Here is a 14,306-nt window from a genome sequence, read left to right on the forward strand (position 1 = left end):
AGAGAAAGGCCACCAGTTGATAAGATCAGAAAACAAGGGGCTGAAGATTTTTGGGCTACTAAAGATGATGATGCAGAGAGAGCAGAATTTTGGCTCGAGAATACTATCAGAGTCTTTGATGAGTTATCCTGTACACTTGAGGAATGCATGAAATGTGTTGTCTCACTCCTTAGAGATTCAACCTATCATTGGTAGGTGACTCTTGTGCTAGTTGTACCAATCGAGAGAGTTACTTGGGATTTCTTTCAAGAGGAGTTCCGTAAAAAGTATATCAGTCAGAGGTTTATTGACCAGAAAAGAAAAGAGTTCCTTGAGTTAAAGCAGAGTAAGAAAACTATAACCGAGTATGAACGTGAATTTGTGAGACTCAACAATTATGCTCAAGAGGGTGTGTCTACAGAGCCTATCATGTGTAAAAGATTTGAGGATGGGCTCAATGATGATATCCGAGTGTCAGTTGGCGTTCTAGAGTTAAAAGAGTTTGTTGTTCTAGTTGAAAAAGCCTGCAAGGTAGAGGAGTTGTTAAAAGAAAAAGAAAAAGGCAAAGCTGAAATTGAGGTTCAAGACACGAAGAAAAGGCAGATGAGTAGATCATTTCAGTCTACATCTAAGAGGCCTAGAGAGTTCTTTATTAGATCGAATTTTTCAGCCGGGTATCCTAGTCGAAACAGAGGTAAAAGATTTGTGGGTTCAAGAGCTCAGACTACTACAGTTGCAAGTGAGGGTAGTTCTCGACCACCTAGACCAGAGTGTGCTCAATGTGGTAGATGTCATCTTGGTGAGTGCCGAGCAAATGAAAGTGCTTGTTTTAGATATGGTGCACTCGATCATTTTATTCGTGATTGTCCTGAAATTGTTAAAAGATAAGTAATACTGAGTGCAAGATCGAGAAATGCTCTCACTAGAGGCAGACTATAGAGGAATTTAGGAGTTCGAGCAAGTAACAGGGGTACGTCCAGAGACTCAGAAGCTAGACTAGATGCTAGAGCACCAGCAAGAACTTATGCTATTCGAGCTCGCGAAGAGGCATCCTCCCCCGATGTGATTATGGGATTGATGTCTAGTATGAACATGCTTATAAAATCTACCGAATTTTTGATTAAACTATCAAATCCATTAGGCCAGTATGTGTTAGTAGATAAAGTATGTAAAAATTGCCTTTTAATGATTAGAGTCATTGTTTTCCGGCCGACCTCATGCTATTGCCATTTGATGAGTTTGATGTGATTCTTGGTATGGATTGGTTGACTGCCCATGATGTGATAGTGAATTGCGGAAAGAAATACACTGAGTTGAAATGCAAAAATGGTGATATTATCCGGGTTAACTTAGATGAGTCAGATAGTTCTATTCCCATGATTTTTGTTATGTCTGCTCAGAAATGTTTGAGAAAAAGAAATGAAGCTTATCTTGCTTTTGTATTGAATACTAAAGATCCAAAGTTGAAAATTGAATCAGTGCCAGTAGTTTGTGAGTTTTTCGATGTGTTTTCAGAAGAATTGTCAGGTTTGCCTTCTATTAGAAAAGTTGAGTTTGGTACTGAGTTGGTTCTAGGTACCACTTCCATTTCTATTGCTCCTTATAGAATGGCCCCGTTGGTATTGAAAGAATTGAAAGCTTAATTGGAGGAATTTATGAGTATAATTATTTATGATAAATGTTGTAATTTGTTTTCTTTTAAACTTACTAAGTTTTATGCTTACCCCCTTTATTTTCCTTTATTTTCCTTCTTGGTATTTTGTGATTCGAAACGTTTTAAGTTATGGCATGTATAGGGACTTAGTCATTTTGTGTGTGTGTCCTTATGATATGGCTAATGAATAGCATGTAAATACTCGATAATGATTAGCTATTGAAATGGTTATTTAAGAACATGTTTTGGTGTTATGTATGCCTAAATGAGAGTTAATACAAAGAAATTATAAAAAGAGTAAAAAATTGCAATGGAACCGTTTTTAGACAGCAGCATTGACGTGATTTTGAAAAATCACCAAGGATAGTAGAAATGGATTTAGAGAGTGAATGAGAATTAAAGCTTATAGAGTCTATTTTCACATAAAAGAAACGATGTAGGCAAAGGAATTTTACATTTTGAAATATTTGAATTTTAGTGAGATAGGGTCAGAATGGTTTTTGAAATCCCCTATTCTGACTTTAGAAAATCATTAGAAATTGTACAGAAAGAATTATGAGTCATAATTTATATGTCTAGATTCCTTAGTGAGTCTATTTTCCATATGAAGCCCGTACAATTAGATAATTGATTTCTAGTGAATAAGGGTCAGAATCGTCAGACAGTGAAATAGGGGAGACTTTAACGAATAAACTGTACTATTTGGCTAACCCAAAAATTCTGGAAATTTTATGATAAGAAGATATATGAGTCTAGTTTCATGGAAAATTTACGGATCCAAATTTTGAGTTTCATAGCTCGAGGTATAATTAAATTAGTGACTATCACGCAAGTGGACAGTGTTATTATGAATAGTGAAATAAATTATTTTGAATTATTTAAGTATTCAGAAAATTTTTTATGTTCCCGGTTTGGACCCGAACCATTTCTGTTGCATGTTTTAGGGTCTCGAGGGCCCTTTTTAGGGACATATTAATTGAACGTGAGCGAATCAATTTTAAAAGCAAATTTTTATGCTCCGAACTAGTAAGTTAAGTCAGGTAACACCTCGTGCTCGACTTAGACAACGGTCTCGGGTAAGGGGTGTTACAAGTATACTAAAGATTCAAGTAGTCCAAGCTAAAATTTTTAAAGCACAAAAACATAGGTGTCTCCCCTTATCTAAATAATTACCTTAAATTCAAAATCAACAAGAATTGACATCCTCACTAAAGATTCACTCAAAACACTCAAAATGTTAAAGGCTTAAGTAATACGCTCTCAATAGTCGAACAAGGAATGTCGTTACCATAGGCTTGCTTAAAAATCAAATCTCCACCACTATAAAATGAGATGACACACCAGTCAAAAGGTCTTTAAAAGGTTATAATGAGACTTAGGTTAAGGGTATGGAAAAGGTCAGAAAAGTCGGTTATAATCGAATTGATAAGTTATCGAACTAGAAATCCAATCAGTTGTTGAATTAACATAATTTACATCAACATGACTAATCAATAATAAAAAAGAGCTTTTCAACAGAATATGCAACTAACGATTCATGATCAATCAAATATATTTTTTTCATTTTCATCATTTTTTTTCATTTTTTTCTTCTTCTTTTGATTTTTTTAAACAAAATATAATTCAGCAATTTAGATATTGAAATATAGTTAGGCAACTAATGAAATCAACTCTTGACAAAAAAGAGAGTCAATAAAAAGGATAATTTTACAGCATACATATGAGTTATGGGTTAATATTAACAGGTTAGAAAAAAAAGTGTTAGGATCACTAGGGTTTACTAAGGGTTAATTCAATAGGTAAGCTTTTTACAGGTTAAGTGGGTTTAATCCTAAGTGTCTCTATCATCTCAGTATATCAAATCAATAATGTGGTCTCGAAATGCATAATCGAAGTAAGTTCTAGAATAACAAATCAAGTTGACATACTCACAACCAAAAATAGAATGAGCATGAAATAAAATATATGCTCTATAGCCCCAAAAGCTCACAAAAAATTATGGTTTTGATGTCAATTTTGCAATTTCAAAATTTCAAGATAATAACTTAATTCAAGGAGACAACCTAAAATATTTATTTTTGAAAAAAAAACCTTATCATGCTTGACTCTCTCGTGTCTTAAAGTATAAATCAGCCAATACATAAAAATCTACAAATTAATCCAAAACAACATCAATAAAAATCCCAAATAAAAAAAATCCACTCTAATGGAGGGTATGAGAAAATTACTTAAACACAACAAATAATTCAGGGATTTATCACAAACATACAAATAACCTCTCCACACTTAAGATATACATTGTCCTCAATGTACAAATAGATATAAGCACAGAATAAGCACAATATCAAAAGAGAGAGAGAGGACTGAAACTACCCTGAATTTGGATGAATGCCAGAATAGTGAAAACTGAAATTGTGGGCAAATCTTAATGTAGTGCATGTTTCAAAGGAAACTAATAAGAAGATAAACAAATATAAATACGAAAATAAAGAGATTACAAACTTGAATAAAGACAACCTTCAAAATAATAAAAATAACAGCATAGTTCAAAAGAAAAATAAAAATAAAGAAGTTCTACAACTCAAAATAAAACAACAAAAATAAAAATAGAAGTACAACCTAAAATAATATAAATAAAGTAAATAAAATGAAACAGATCAATGATTATCGTCGTGAGGGCTGTCGGGATCGTGCGCTGCATAATTAGAATGGGAGATATGAAGGTGCTGGTGAATCTGATGCAAAGTTGCGTCAATCCTATCAAACTGCTCAAAGCATCGTTGCTCAAAACGGTCAAACCACTCAGAGAGGTCCTCAAGTGTAATAGCAGGAGCAACAGTAGGGTAACTTTGAGGCGAAGGGGAACAAGGTGGGTCCGCATGGCAAGAAGGATCATCATCTGGAAACTCCTTATGCTTATCTTGTGGATCGAAATGAGACAGTATATATCGACGAGGACCCATTCCATGCCATCGCTCAAACATCCTCATATGACTCATAATCGATAATCCTTATGGGATCATCTGTCCAATCAGTGTAAAGATGGATGTCTACCTCAGAGTATCAAAGAAACCAAAATTCCTCGTTAGGCGATTCACATAAGGGCCCAAACAGATAGGACCCTTCCTACTACTGTTAGACTGGTGGCAAAAAGGGTGATGAAATATACAAGATCAAATGGGCGTCGCATCGCCATGCTCCAAAGAAATATGCATCACAAGTACCGACGACCCCGGTGCTCTCCCTCTGATTGGTCAATGAGTACGCCAAAATGGCTAGGATATAGTGTAGTGCCAGAGGTAGAGAAGTTGCCTTCAACTGACTTGGGTTGTATGGTGTCGTAGTCATAGCAATATCAATCAAACAAAGAAGGTGACTGATAGATGTGGCGGTATAATGTAGGGAACTCCTCAGTACTCATGAACTCTTCGAAATAGAGTCCAAGGGCGGCCCCAAAACCTGGGACGCTCAGATAACGCATCGTACCATCGAGTCTAAGGAAAAAGTGCGTGACTCATCCCATTACGACATAACTTGCTGTAAAGAGAATGTCGAACAAAACTCTAGTGTGAGTTCTGAATAAATAGGCTCAATGATGGTGAAAAATCGATCCCATAGAGCTGTATCAATCAGTGCTCGCACTCTGTTAGCTAAGTGAACCGCTTGTAATGCCTTTCAATCTATGCAATGACCTAAACTCAAGGGTCACTGCCTAAGGTGCTAATATTGGACCTTGTGAGGACCCAGTGGAAACTATAGACATGGATTGCATGCGGCTGAGATGGGGCCTAAAGAAGAAGTCACGCTCAGTGTCTTCTTCGTTTTCAAAGTGGGAACAACGACCTTAGATTTATTGCAAGTATACGTCATATGTACCTGAAAGAATAGATAACTAAAAAAAGAATCAATAGCAATACAAATTAGCATAAGCACAAATCAACAACCAACCCATCTAATGACGAGAGCCAAATCACACAATTTATAACTAAGATAGACTTCTAATATGAAACTAAAACTAATACTAATAGTAAGCAAGTACAAATAAATTAAGTAAGCTAACCAACTAACTAAAAAAATACTAATAACAAACAAAATAATAAAACTAATATTAATAGTAAACAACCTAAAACTAGTGCTACTAAATAGACTACTAATATTAACACTAATAATGATAATAAAAACAATAATAATATGAATAATAACCAATAAACAAAACTAAATTTAAATAAAATAAACTAAAAACTAATACTAATCAAAACAATAACAAGAAAAAGTAAAAGGATAGAACTAAATGGTGGGGGTAAAACGGCGATGGTGCAGGACTGTCGATGGAGGGTGCGCGGTGGTGGTGGACGGAATAATGGTGAAATGGTCCACGAGAAAAGGGACTACAACAAGGGTGTGAGGAGCGATGGAGGTAGATCAAGTTGATGGAAACAGAGATCTAGAGAGCTTGGTGAAACAGGGAACGGAAGAAAGCGTGAGAGGACTCATGGAGAAAGGAGATGTGAAAGGTGATGTGAAAGGGAGACAGAGGTAAACAAGGGGGAAGGGATTCAAGGATGTGTGCAGATGGCTGGTGAGGAGGCGTCTGCAGCGTGAAGGTGTTGGTTGGTGGTCGGATTGGTGAGGGGGGATGAGTAATCGTTGACGAGGCTCGAAAGGGCACGATGGCAAGAAAGGAGAGAGTGGTTGGAATGGGCAATGGTGGCTAGGGATGAACGGTAGAAAAAAAAGTCAGAACAGTTTTGTCAAAAGGGTGAAGAACAAAAGTAAAAAATATGTGACAAACCCTAAATGCCCATATTGGGCCATACGGCCATGTCTGAAAATCGTGGACATGCCCATATCCCGTGTGACATTTCGAAAGTTTTAAAAAATTAAGTTTCAAGACTCACACGGTTGTGTCACCAGGCTATGTGGTCAGTCGTAGCCCATGTGATACTTCAAAATTTAGAAAAAAATATTCCCAGTAGTCACAAAGCCATGTGCAATCACCCTTCACTTCTCTCGCGCCCATGTACGAGGCTCTGTGGATTACATAATCTCACACACGTCTATGTGACAGGTTGTGTGGGTTACACAGTTTTGCACACACCTATGTGACAAGCCATGTGTCTCACAAGGCCATGTCTCTAGCCCATGTAAGTCTCTGTACCCATGTGGGGCAAATTAAAATTGAAAAAATTCGCTCCAGATCCACATGGCCTGAAACACACCAGTGTTTCCAAGCCATCTGACCCTCTTTTTTAAAATTTTTTAAGTAATAAATATAAAAACGAATGTAATTAGTTTAATTTTTTAAACTTTTTTTTAATTTTTTTAAGAAAGTAAAATAAATAAATAACAGAAAAACACTCGAGTTGCTTTCCGAGAAGCGCTTATTTAGAGTCTAAGGTCGACTTCCTTTTTTAAGCTCACGATTAAGGTGGATCTTGGAGATGAAGCTCCTCTCTCTCGATATCGACTTTACCACCAAAATAAGGTTTGAGATGAGTATTGTTTACCTTGAACGTGTCGAATTCAGAATGTGTTACCTCAATTGTACCGTAAAAAAATTTTTTTTTACCACACATGGATTGGCCCCTTTTGACTTAAATTCTAGCGGAAAGATTCATGGATCCAATTTTTCTAATAGTACTTTGTCCCCAACTTTGAATTGGTTCATTCTCTTCACATGCACATCATGGCGGTGTTTTATTTCTTTCTTTTGTTTTTTTATATCTCATCAACCTTCGGCCGCCATTCATCTAGTTCGTCAAGTTGCACCATTTGCTCTTCATTTATCCCTCGAGTTCTATCACTTTTATTAAAATATGGGTCAAACACATTTTCATGAGGGGTTTCCTACAAAGAACGTTGAGCCACATCATTACTAACATTAACAGAACAATTACTATCATCTCACTATCTAGGGACTCTTAGAAAATCTCATGCTTGAAGAGTAATCTTTTCATCACCTACATAAAGCACAAGTTCACCAATACCCACATCAATAATAGTTCTAGTAGCGGGAAAAAAGGGTCGACCTAAGATCATAGGCACCTCAATGTCCTCATCCATGTCCAATACAACAAAATCAACAAGGAATATAAATTTATCAATTTTCACAAGTACATCCTCAATAATATCCCTAGGATATCTAATTGATCTATCTGCTAATTGAATACTCATCCTAGTGGGTTTAGGTTCCCCAAGACCAAGTTGTTTGAACAACTTATAAGGCATGACATTTATACTATCCCCTAAATCAGCCAAAGCACTTTCAACACTTAAACTACCAATGAGATAAGGAACAATAAAACTCACTGGATCTTTAAGTTTGTTGAGTAGTTTGTTTTGGAGAATGGTCAAGCAAACTACATTGAGCTCCACAGTCGACAAGTCGCCTAAGTTCATTTTATTTGTTAACAACTCCATTAACAACTTTACATACTTTGGCATCTACGAAAGGGCTTCCACAAACGGTAAGTTAATGTGCAATTTTTTAAAAGTTCGAGAAATTTATCATATTGTTCTTTTATGTGGCCTCTCTTCAATGCTGCTGGATATGAAACCCGAGGTTTGTATTCTTTAATTACCAGTTAACGCACTTTCTTACTTTCCTCAACTTCATCACTTTTCACAACAAGTTCTAGCTTCGACTTCTTTTCTGGCTCGACTAACCTTTCTACATTTCGTATAGTGATTGCGTGGATTTGCTCCCTTATGTTAGTTTCAATGTTGCTAAGTAAGCTCCCTTGTGGTCTTTCCGAAATAAGTTTGACAAGCTGTTCAATTTTATTTTCAAGTCCATGAATCGATGCTTGCTAATTTTTATTGTTGTTTCAGTATTTTGAAATTCAGTTTCTAACATCGAAATAAATTTAGCTAACATTTCCTCAAGGGTCGGTTTCTTTTCTTGCTGATAAGGTTACTGAAAACACAAAGGGGGTGGTGACCTTTGATTTCCTTAACCACCCCAAGAAAAATTTGGATGATTCCTCCATCCTGCATTATAAGCATTAAAATAGGGGTTATTTTGAGGTCTAGAATTATTACTCAAAAAGTCGACTTGCTTATGCTCCATGTTAGACTTGAAGAGTGAATATTCTTGATTAATCATCTCCGTCATTGGATTTACCTACTTAGAAAAATTCAAGCCATCAAATTTTTTATCCAGTGCTTCCATTTGGCTTGCCAACATAACAACTGTATCTATATTAAAAATGTTAGAGTATGCCTAAAGATCAATCATGAGATGGTTGTAATAACATACTTGATTTATCATGTTTATTAATATAAGGCATTACCATTATTATTTTAGTTTCTTTTCTGTGTGTATAAATAAACTGTTTTATAATAATGTCCTAAGAATAATATGATTATTCTTAAAAGTTCCTTAGTCAAGTATTATTGTTGGATAGGACAACGACAATGCATTAAGACTAACATGTAGTTGGTTGATGATAAAGAGTTGTCATTAATATGGAATGTCAGAATCGATGCATGAATATGTGTGTTAGAGAACAACATATTGGACTGACCCTTTATGAGTATGTTTCTTGGATTGTTATGTAATTGTCACAACATTACTCATAGTGATTAATATGTATATGATCCTCAGACTTGAGATCATCATAATCCCAACATCGTAAGTTGTATATTTTGATACAGTCAAACGTACACCGTAACTAGTTGTACTATAAAGGCTGATGTTGGATATACCACGATCTATGTAGAGGGATATGGTTGATCGAGATAGGATAAGCCCCTCCTACATAATGGGAGTAATATCTTAGGCCACTTGATTGAGTGAGACTAGAAATGCATGGCCATGCAAATAAGTTGATATGAGATGTCATACTTATTTGTATATCGTAGTCTGCTTAAGATATCAAGGAACATGGAATGGACTATGCAAGTGTGACTATTCCATGACTTGCGTCCAATCTAGAGATAAAGGACTTAAAGATTATTTCATAAAAGTTTAATCATAAAAGGTTATATCGAATCATGATTTCTTGTGACTTAGGTAGCAATGATGTATTGCTAGATGCCACTCATTGTTTGTAACATTGGAATCGTTCTAGTATTACTGCTAACGTTACAGGAACCTACAAGGTCACACCCTATAGTTGAAATGAACGGAATAAAACATAGTTGGTATTGTGTTTGGTTGTCGCTTGAATTAAATTAATTATAGAATTAATTTAATTGGGTAATCAAATATCGAACACAATATGTACAAGGTTGTTGTACGCATTATGAGAACATGAATTTAGTTAGTATATAAATTCAAATAAATATATGGTTTACCAAAATTATATTATAATTAATGTAATTATAATTTTCGGTTTAAAATATTATTATATTTATTTTAATTTCTAGAAACCCTAAAAAATGATATATAAGAATCCCGTTTTTTTCTTTGCTTGGGTCTAGCAACTATCAAAGAAAATTCATTTCAAAACTGTTTTGGGGATTCCTTCCGTTCATAATCAACTGGGTGGATTACATAGAGGCCGGGGTCACGATAGATTATGGCTTGGTTCGATAGCAGATCAGACTACTCGTTGTTGAGGCGTTGCTGTCTACTCAGAATAAACATTAGGTAATTTTGTAACATTTATCACCCCGATTCGTTCCTCACACATGGATCCGTGGTTAGGGTCACTGAATTTTTATTTTTCTGCTGCCCCGTAGGGGTGCCGGCGATCCAACAAAAAACACCGGCTACTTTCATCGATTTTGTTCGACGTGCCACTGATAGTTATTCAGTGTTATTTCTTCAATAAACTCTTGAGCTTCCTTAGGTGTTTTATTATTCAGTGTTCCACCAACCGCTGCATCAATTAATTGCCTAATTGAGATATTCAAACCGTTGTAGAAGGTTTGAACTTGTAACCACAAAGGTAACCCATAATGAGGGCATCTTCTCAAAAGATCTTTAAATCTCTCTCATGCATTATATAATGTTTCCATATCAAATTGAACAAAGGAAGAGATGTTTCTCAACTTACCTGTTCTGGCCTGTGGGAAGTACTTCAACAAAAACTTTTTAGTCATTTGATCCTAAGTCATGATAGAACCTCGTGGAGGTGAATTCAACCACTATTTTGTCTTACTCCTCAAAGAGAATGAGAATAACCGTAAGCGTATGGCATTATTAGAAACGTCATTGATCTTGAATGTGTTGAAAATTGATAGAAAGTTACCAAATGAGTATTTGAATCTTCATCTTGCAAACCATCAAATTGAACATACTGTTGTACCATCTGAATTGTGTTTGGCTTTAGTTCAAAATTGTTTGCAGCAATGGTAGGTCTCACAATACTCGGTTCAGTCCCAATAAGAGTAGGCTTAGCATAATTATATGAAGTCCAAGAAGCAGGACCTGCAAGAGGTAGCTAATTATTTTGATTATCACTCATCTCCACAATAATATCCTTTTCTTCTTGATCATCTACTCTATTCTTTTGACTTTGCCTTGCTTTGCTAACCTCTTTACGATTTTTGCGAGCAGTCTTTTTAATCTCACTATCAAAAATTAATGGATCCAATCGGTTTCCCCTAGTCATAAACCAAAAGAAACTGTTAGAAGCAAACAAACAAAAAATTAGAATGTAAAAATTAAATAAAAATATTAAAATAAAAATGGCTAAATTAATATAAATAAAGTTTTCCTAATATTTTAGTCCCCGCCAATGACACCAAAAACTTGATGTCCACGAAACCAACTAAAAAATTGACAAAGACAAGTGTACCTATCAATTAATAGTATAGCTACAGTGAGCAAAGATATCGTTTCCACAAAGACTAAAAGTACTAGCAATTACCGTCTTTCTATTATTTAACAGATAAATTGGAGTGATTGATTAAAACTAAAATTAGCTAAATTAATTAACTAAAGAACACAACAAAGAACAAATCAAGAATATAATCGATTAACAACCAAGAAGCGAGGCAATACCCAGGAAAGAATTCACCTAGACTTCATCTGTCACTATCAATCTAAATTACGCAATTTCTTCATTTAGTATCTTGATCCATAGAACTCCCCAAATTATGCTAATATCTCTCTTCAATACTAAGAGCAACTGACTCTAGGTTGATTAATTGAAATTTCTTTCTAATTAAAACCCCTATTATCGTATTAAGTCGATCTATAGACTCTCTATTAGATTTGACTCTAATATGGTAGATTTATGTCATCCTATTTCTAAGATTGCATGCCACTCCACTCAATTATGCTAGATCTACTCTTAAACAGGGCTTATTCCTCCTCTGATTCAAGCACATCAAATATGGACTAATAGTCTAGAAATATTAAACCAAGAATTAAGCACACATAATTGGGAACAATATCCAACTATTTATTGCGTAAAAATAGAAATTAAAAGACAGAATTCATCTTAGGATTCATTTCCCCTAGTTATTTAGAAAGTTCATAATCACAAATAAAGACATCTCAAAGACAGTGTAACCACAAGAAATAAAGAAACTCATAATAAACTTCAAAGAAATCAAAAGTAGATCTTCAATCTTGATGGAAATTTGCTCCAAAGTCGGCTTCAATGGTGTTTCTCGAGTTGTTTTCTTCAATATTCTTTGGCTGTTTTTTCATATCTTCTTATTTTTGTCATATATAGGTCTTAGAATGCCTAAAAAAACCTAAAAATTACGTTTTTCCACGTGTTTGGAGTGTAGTTTACGAAACTGACACAGTCTGGCACACACCTGTGTTGCTCACACAGTAGTGTACCTTGCTCCAATTTTCTAGTTTTCACTTGTTTTTCGCTCCTTTTGCTCCCAAATGCTCTCCTAAGTATAGAAACATGAATTTAAAGGATTATGAGCATAAAATTCACCATTTTTCATCAAATAATTATCCAGAAACGCATTAAGAATGAGATTAAAAAATGTTACTTTTAGCACTTATCAATAGTACTAAAATCTATGCTACCATCTTCAATTGATTATTATGCATTCACAAACTATGAATTTATTTTGATTTTATACGTTTTATGTTCCAATATTTCATATGTCGCTTGCAATACAATTCAAAATATTTCCTTTCTAGTTCTTATAATTGTTCTCCATAAATATCGTATCCAAATTTAATTCATGAATAAACCCTAAACCAATGAAAAAATCCTAATTAAATCACATATTCCTTGGTGTGTATAAGCCCCTAAAATTTAATAAAAATCTACCTTCTTCAGTTTATTCACTTTCCATGTACAAGCAATAATTCAAACATCAAAATTAATTGAAATTCATCCACGAATGTCTCATCACAAAAATAATAATAAATAGTTGGAATTGAAGTTGAAACCTATAAGAAATAAGTTTACACGTTACGTAAAAAAATTATTTTGTTAACGTTTATTTATTAAGACCTCAATCATAACTGACTTCCCTCTTATCATATATATCCTAAAACTTTTGACATATCTCATTATTTTAGTTGTCGCCATCTCCAGTGACCAACCATTGTAGTCATAAATTAAGATCCTTGAGTTTTTAGTTAAACAAATTATTCAACATCATAAATCAATTAAAATGAATAGAGCAATTTATTCAAAACGAATTTCTTTGGAATGCAAGCAACCAAATTTCATACACGGTAATTATAATATTTTAACTAATTTATTTTGTACAAATCATATTATTATTAAACATTCACGACATATCCAATCATGGAAATTTCTTATATAAAGTTCATACGAGAATTACTCCTATTAATCCAAATTTACCATTTACTTGATTAAAATCGATCAAATTCAGTTGGGTATCAAACTTATGTTTCATTCTGTAATAAATTATATTACTTACAATAATGAATTGCCTAAATTACCATCACAAAATCTTACCTATCTAGTAAATATTTCCTATTCCATATTTTTGTAAATCATTAACTAATATTAACAATTAACCATTTATATATCTACAGTCTTTTAAATTTTTCTTTCTACCTTCTCCATTTTCAATTGTAATTTGTCTTCTCCAATTTTATACCACCACCTCTGCATCTTCCATTACAACACAACACCCTCCAAACTTCTGTCCCTACACTACTACAAGTCCTTATTAATTTTCATAACTCTATCATTTTAGAAAAACCAATAATCTTAAACAGGTTTCTTGTTTTAAAAGGAATTACAATATTATAACCAAACTTTCTCATGTTGGATAATATGGACCTCATATATATAATAAGAATAATTAAATCTTATTTACTATCATTAAAAGTTAGCCTAAATTAAAAGTGATCTAATTTGGTTAACGTTTATTGGGTTTCAGTTATTATATAAAGTATGAGTCAAATATATATATAGACACTCTAACAACTAATTTCAAATTGATGATGTATTGATTAGAAATTAAGCTTAATGGGCAAGAGTGTTATATTAGGGTTGTGGTCCCTAAATTACACAGACGTAACTTTCCTACATCACATGTGACACTCCACACTGGATCTGAATATGTGACATCACATTATGTTGCCAAAGCAACTCAGCTTAACTTGACATAAATTCACAAAATTAAATTCATAATTATTGTTCATATCAATTAATCCATCCACCATGAGTATACGTACATTTATAGTACATAATAATCAATTACATCTAATTACAGGGTTATGACACATAAATTTGAGAGTTAGGACTCAAATCCAAACTCAAGTATC

The 14,306-nt window shown here is 34.0% G+C and overlaps 1 non-coding gene across 1 annotated transcript; it reads left to right on the forward strand.

The window, feature by feature from the left end:
- Positions 1-10,529: 10,529 nt before the first annotated feature.
- LOC121214269 (small nucleolar RNA R71) lies at positions 10,530-10,633 on the forward strand. The gene has a single exon (XR_005909853.1). It is a non-coding gene; the product is annotated as a small nucleolar RNA R71 (small nucleolar RNA).
- The last annotated feature ends 3,673 nt before the right edge of the window (positions 10,634-14,306 follow it).

Source organism: Gossypium hirsutum, chromosome D01 (assembly GCF_007990345.1).
Source record: "Gossypium hirsutum isolate 1008001.06 chromosome D01, Gossypium_hirsutum_v2.1, whole genome shotgun sequence".
NCBI lineage: Eukaryota > Viridiplantae > Streptophyta > Magnoliopsida > Malvales > Malvaceae > Gossypium > Gossypium hirsutum.